Here is a 7,251-nt window from a genome sequence, read left to right on the forward strand (position 1 = left end):
TCTGAGAAAGAGGATGGCGACGAGGAGACCGCCTCATCAGGCTGGATGAAGGCATATAGAAAACCAGCCAGCAAGGAGCAGTTCTAAGGCTTATTTAGCTAAAACGCAAGGCGGTGACTTAATGCTGAGGAAACAAACTACAGACACTAAGAAGCAGTTCTTTGTAAGCATTTCTTGGATTGAAAAAGATTCTACGGTACCCACAAAGGGTGGTTTTCAAAACAGCTTAAAGAATTTGTATAAAGAAGAGTCCAAGAGTCTCCTCAAGGAAGACATTGGTTTTGTTTCTTTTATTTTTAGGTAGCACAGGTAAGGGATTTCATAAGAAATACATCTGATTCTCTAACAGCATAAAGTAGAAAGAGAGAGAGAGAGAGAGAGAGAGAGAGAGAGAGACTGTCTGTCTGTCTGCAGGGAAGGCAGATGGGTTGTCACTGACTGTTTAAGAGCATGTGCTTTTACCAAAGAAAGTTCTTTAAGAATAGTATAGGTCAACCATCCCTAATCTGAAAATCCAAAATCTAAAATGTTCCAAAACCTAAATTTTTTTATAACCTTATATTGAATGGTGCTCAAAAGTTTCGTATTTTGAAACATTTCTGACTTCAGATTTTCACATTAGGATGCTCAGCCCACAAAGTCTATGCACATATACCAAAATCAGAAAAATTCTGAAATCTGTAACATTTCTGATTATCCATGCCTTTTGGGTAAAAGATGTTCAAACTATTGTCTGCAAGGTGAATAATGAGTGGCTGGTATACTTTATTCCCCTGAGGATTTGTGCCTAGCTCTACTAATGTGGAGCCAAATGGGCTGCAGGGTGGACACAGAAGTCCTTGCTCTCCCCACTCCCTGGGCAGGGACAAGCCAGCTTCTAGAAGCAGGTGCCAGCTCTGAATACCCAGGATAAAGAGAAGAAGCTGGTTTACTTAGTCTCCCTTCAGTGGGCTTATTTGGAAGGAAATATGAGAAAGATGTTTTCTCAGCCCTGGGGGCTGAGAGAAGCCTCTGTGTCAGCAGCTCTGCTGTTCTGCCTTCTTTCCACTTGGGCCTTGGTCAGATATCTCCAAGTGCCTCTGATCAGTGTCTGTCACGCCTCTGCTTTGTCTGAAGCTACCCCAGGCTGCAGTCTCTGAGCAGGGTGTGGTTTCTGTTTAATCCTGTATGTGTTACTGGCTTTGTTTTCTAGTATGTTGAGGACTTTTTGTGCATATTCATGAGGTCTGTTGGCCTGTAGTTTTTTGGGATGTGACGTCTTTGTCTGGTTTTGGTGTGAGGCTACTGCTGGCCTCACAGAGTGCGTTGGGAGGTGTTCCCTTCTCTTTTAGTTTTTTGGAAGTGTTTGATGTTAATTCTTTAAATGTTTGGTGAAATTCAGCAGTGAGACTATGGCATTTTCTTTGTAGAAAGTTTTGATTCTAATTCAGTCTCTACTTCCGTGGGCTTGTTCCACGTTTCTGTTCCTTTTGGAGCCAGCTTCATAAGCTTGCATCTTTTTAAGGATGTTTCTGTTTCATCTAGGTTATCGTATTGACATATTTTTTACAGAGTCCTTTATAATCCTCTCTAATTTTGTATCCATCTTTCATTCCTAATTTTAGTGATTTGGATCTTCTCACTTTTTTTCTAGATCAACCTAGGTAAAGATTTGTCTGCAAAGAACCAATTTTTGATTTTGTTGATTTTCTCAGTTATTGTTCTGGTCTCTATTTCACTTATTTATGCTCTTGTCTTTATTATTTCCTTCCCTCTGCTTTCTTTGAGTTTAGTTTGCTCTTCTCTTTTGGTTTCTTGGGTGTCAAGTTAGGTTACTCATCTGAGCTCTTTGTTCTAGGTATGGTTGGGGTTTCTGAGGTTCCCTGCTCCTGGTTTGTATTAACCCTCTCATGTCCTCATCCCAGCACATGCATGCATTCATTAATTTTGAAAGATTACTAGGGCAGATTGTCTGGTTTTGAATGATTACTAGGGCAGATTGTTCCTGCAGGGGTTGGCAAACTTCTATAAAGGACTTAATAGTAAATATTTTGGCTTTGCATGTTTCTGTCACAAGCAATTAACTCTGTCATTATAGTGCAAAAGCAGCCATAGAAGTCTGGAGTGTGGCATGTGCCTGTAATCCCATAAACTCAGGAGACTGAGGCAGGAGGATCTCAAGTTCTAGGCAGCCTCAGCAACTTACCTGAGACCCTATCTCAAAATAAAAAATAGGGGCTGGAGTTGTGGCTCAGTGGTAGAGCGCTTGCCTAGCATGTGTGAGGCCCTGGGTTCGATCCTCAACACTACATAAAAATAAATAAATAAAATAAAGATATTGTGTCAAAATAAAAAATAAAAAGGGCTAGGGATGAAGTGTGATAGCAAAGTGCCTCTGGGTTCAATCCCTAGTACCAAAAAAAAAAAAAAAAAGACATTGCTCTCTGTCTCAAAACAGGCAGCAATCAGGATTTGGCCAGTGAGCCAGTTTGCCAGCCCCTGTCCTACAGCATCAAAACTTAAGAGATGCAAACACGAGAATAATTATTTTAAAAGCTTGCAAAAATCTTGTGGACGTCCTTTGTTCTCCCTGTTTTAGTCAGCTTTTTCTCACTCTAACAAAATAATCAATATGAACAACTTAAAAGAGGACAGACTTATTTTGGTTTCAGAGGGTTTAGTCCCTGGCTGGCTGGCTCCTGTGTCTGGATCTGTGGGAAGGCAGCACATCACCGTGGAAGGTGTGGTAGAATAAAGCTGCTTACCTCACTGCAGCTGGGAAGCAGACGGACAGAGGATAGGAGAGGTTGGGGACAAGATAGACACCATTGGAGCCTGCCCTCAGTGAGCTGCTTCTGCAAGAAGGACCCACCTCCTACAGTTTTCCCCACCTCCCCATGATGCTAGCAGCTAAGAATTCATCAATAGACTAGTCAGAGCTCTCACCACCCAATCCCTTCCCCAGAGCCCCATTTCTGAACGTTGGTGCTTTGGGGACCAAGCCTTTACCACGAGTCTTTGGGAAACACTTCATATCTAAACCATAATGATCCCAAGCCCTTCTTCCCTCACTTCTGAGACCCATGTAACAAGCTTCCCTGTGGGACCAGACTCCTTTGGCTAGGAGGGGAAGATGGTTAGAGACCCTCCTCACTCCCTGCCCCACTCACCCGCCCATATCAGTCTGAAGGCTTCTTAACTAGACACCAGAATGTCTGTCTTCAGCATACTGACCTGTCTATAAGCATTTATAATGGCTACTGTGCTCTGTACAAAAACAGTGGGGAACTGGAAATCTTTTATAGACTTGACAGAGGCCTGGAGTTTTCCTCATGGGATTAGCACATGTGCAAAACTGTTACCAGCTTCAACCAAAATCAGGGGTTTGTGACAGAAGAAGGTGGGTGGAGGGACAGCTCTAGTCCTCTAACTGGGTACCTGAAGGTGGAGGGGAAATGCCTATGACTGTGCACGTGCAGTTCTTCTAAAACAAATACCTTGGAATGGAGGTATAGTCCACATTGTCTCTTTAAAATGGTCAGTGACACTCCCTGTGTCTTATGGCAGGGAGTTAGAGAAATTTCTCTTAGAAAATGGAAAAGAAGGGCTGGGGATGTGGCTCAAGCGGTAGTGCGCTCGCCTGGCATGTGTGCAGCCCGGGTTCGATCCTCAGCACCACATACAAACAAAGATGTTGTGTCCGCCAAAAAAATAAATAAATAAAAAAAAAGAAAATGGAAAAGAAATAGGAATACCTATGGTTATAAACTTCAGGAGGAAATGAAAATACTTTAAAAATATAATAAATACTGGATGCTGGGTGCAGTGGTGCATGCCTGTAATCCCAGTGACTTGGGAGATTGAGGAAGAAAGTTCATAGGTTTGAGGCTAACTTCAGTGATTTAGCAAGGCGTTAAGCAACTTAGTGAGACCCTGTCTCAAAATAAAAAATCAAAGGCCTAGGATGTGGTTCCAGGGTAAAATGCCTCTGGGTTCAACTCCTGGTACTGCCAGAAAATTAAAAACTAAAAACAACCACTGGAGATATTTACACAAATCACCAGGAATGCTTTCCAAGAAAGAGTGGTGTAGGTTGGAAGGTAGACCTTAAGGTAGTTTCCTTGCTGTGGGGAAGGGGCAATCACTGATAGTCCATGCCTTGTGCCGAGCTCAGACCAGTATTGAGATGGCTGTTGTGAGCCAGGGGTGATGAAGGCCTTGATCCTGGGCTGCTTCCCTGAACACAGGGCTACAACATACCCCAATGTAGTTTTGCATAAATATAATTGTACTCTCAGTATGTTTATTTTTATTTTTTTCCTTTATAAATTGATATAAAAGGGCAAAATGATCTTCACTGTAGTCAGTTAGTGCATCAGCCATAATGTAACGTAATGAAAAGTGAGCTGTCCCCACCCAAGGCAGCCAGTGTCCACAGCTTATATTGTCTTCCACCACTCTAGTCACACACGGGTGGGGATTTGAAGGACTTGCTTATTTTTATAAACAAAGTTCATACTCTATTCCACATCATGGGGGTCTCACTTAACCTGAAGTCACAGATATTCCCCTAGGTCAGTGTTTTCACTTTATGAGCATAGTACTTACTGAATATTGAATAATATGAGCATACCTAATTTATGGCACATTTTTGTTCTCCATTTCATTTTTCTTTATTAGTCGTTGTTAGATATGGAAAATGAAAAACCCTAAGATAATGTGGCCTGGGAAAAGGGAGTGAAAAAGAAAACCATACATGGATAGCTTTCTTCTCTCTCAAGATAAATCCTTTTCAGATGCTGGCCACTGGCGGGGAGAAAGTGTTTCATCAAACCTAGAATGATAGTCTCTAGGAGACACTAATCTCTTCCAAGATAAATCCTCTCCAGGTGCTGGCCACGGACCCCCAGCACAAAGACCCAAATTCCTGAGTGCCCAAACTGACACGCTCTGAGTATAGCCAGTATAAGCCCCAATTCCCCCTTTGGCCAGGGGCTCATTTTCCACCAGGAGAGCGGGTCTATTCCTGTGGGCCTTATCCCGTTCCTCAACAAAAGGCTCAGATGATCCGTGAAGTTTTCGTCCAGCCGGGTCCTTCAGTGCTCACAGTAGTTTTATTCCTTTTTCATTCCTAATAGTCTATGTTTTTGCATTCTCTCTTTTCTTTTTAATCAGGTTACCAGGGGTTATCCATTTTATTGATTTTTCTTAAAGGGTTATATTTTGATTTTTGTGTCATTTCTCTTCAATTTTATATTTCTTTATATTAAATACTTCCTTTTACACTCTCATTTATTTATGTTCACCTTCTTGTGACTTTTCAGTTAATACTTTGTTCCTTTATTTTTCTTTCTCTTTTAACGAATAAAAACATTTAGGACTAAATTCTTTTTTTCTTTTTTTTTTTCCTCCTCTAGAGGCAAGTTTGGTTGAGTCTCTTGGGTTTTTAGAATTCTCCTGTTCATTGCTGTATAGATAATTTTAAATTTTATTTTTTACTACTTCTGGCTTTGCCAACAGGGGTCAAATTTATTTGCATTGCATTTTCGCCCTAATTGATTTGGCATTTTATTATGTTTTTAGTTCTTGTGGTAGCGGACAACCCTTAGAAGCTATAATTAAACATACTTTTCTTTTTCCTATTTCTTATTTCTTTTACTTTTTATATTCCTCCCAGATAAAATGTTGTTTACTATCTCATCCCTGACCAAATATGAAATCTCTATAAATACCCCTTCTCCTTTCCCAAACTCTTAAATTTTGAGAGGATGATATGATTTTGGACTATTACTGCTTTTCCTTAAAGTCAATCTCTTTGACTTCAAGAATCCTTATTTATGACTTATATTGCAACTTCCCAGTGGCTTTACCATCAACTGTTTAGCATTAGCAAAGTGTTTTATGGTATTTGCAGCTAGTTCCTGTTTCTTCTTCTTTGGTAGCTAATAATAAAATCATAATGATAATGCCAATAATCATTATTTCTATAACTTCAACTATGAGTCAGATATTGGTCAAGGGCATTTAATCATCCCAATAACCTTCTGAAGTCAGTACTGCTATTATCTGTGTTTCACAGGTGAGAAAATGAGACACTTTCCCAAGTCACACAGGGTTTGGCCTTACCTGGCTTCACAGTCCATGCTTCTAACCACCAAAGAGGTCTTTCAAGCATCCCAGAGAATTTTTTCCCCTGTTGTGGCAACTTGAGTTAAAAGACATATAGGTGCAAACCCCAAAGAGGGGCTCTCCTGGAATTACTGGAAACAGAAGTGGTGCGTACAGCTTGGCCCTCCTCATGTAAGCAAGTACTGTTCAGCTGCTAGGAAAAAATATATATAAAAGAATTTCTTGGAGGCTCCAGATGCAAATGGTCACATTCAAGTTCTGGCATCATCTTCTGCATGTGGCATGTGGGTGACATGGGACACCTGGGAAGTTGAAGCCCATATAAATGATCTTTATTACTCCATTCTTATCTCTCTTTTTTTTTTTTAAATTCAGATAAATCTGACCATGAGGAGTCCTGTTGACCTGGCCAAATGCTGATCACATAGTATCATTAGCACCACCACACTCTTGGGGTTAAGTCAAGAGACAGTTTAAGTTCTGAAGTAAATATAGGAAAACACAAATCTCAATCTCTCTCTCTCTCTCTCTCTCTCTCTCTCTCTCTCTCTCTCAGAGATAATTATATTTCCTCCACATTTCTAATATGGACAGAGATTCCTATAATTATGGGATACTGAGAGGGCTGGAATGACCGTTTAAGCTAAGTGTGTACATTTTGGAGAACATTTAGAAAAATGTGGTGTGCCGATCTCAGTGAAGAATGGGGCTGTGCGTGTGAGCTCCCCTCAAATACAGAACTTGTGTTACCCTCTGGCCTTTGCATGAAAGGGCTATGGCTTAGCAGTGATTGCTTCCCAAAGCACTTTTTATACAATCAAGTTATCACAAAATATTTCTTGGATGCTTGTGGTATACTTAGCAAATCAGGGTATTTGAAGAGATGTAAATCAGCTAAATTTTTTTATGTTTGTTTTTTAAAAGATGTTTGCATTCCTGGTAGTGGTTCACTGAATATCACTATATATCACTTCTATACGTGATATATGTGGGAGGTGGATGCAGATAACGAAATGTATGAAACCGGCAGTGAGCTGAATGTTTATTCAGAAGATGGAGATGAGAAAAGACTTAATGGAAAAAGAATACCTCCAGTGAGGCCCTAACAGGGTTTGTTCCCTGGGGGATTGGCAAGAACAGGGC

At 40.6% G+C, this 7,251-nt stretch overlaps 1 protein-coding gene across 1 annotated transcript in view; it reads left to right on the plus strand.

Annotated features, from left to right (window-relative positions):
- Slc12a8 (solute carrier family 12 member 8) overlaps positions 1–7,251 on the plus strand; it is a 143,180-nt gene that overhangs the window by 29,804 nt on the left and 106,125 nt on the right. The window lies entirely within an intron of this gene.

Source organism: Marmota marmota, unplaced genomic scaffold (assembly GCF_001458135.2).
Source record: "Marmota marmota marmota unplaced genomic scaffold, marMar, whole genome shotgun sequence".
Classification (NCBI taxonomy): domain Eukaryota; kingdom Metazoa; phylum Chordata; class Mammalia; order Rodentia; family Sciuridae; genus Marmota; species Marmota marmota.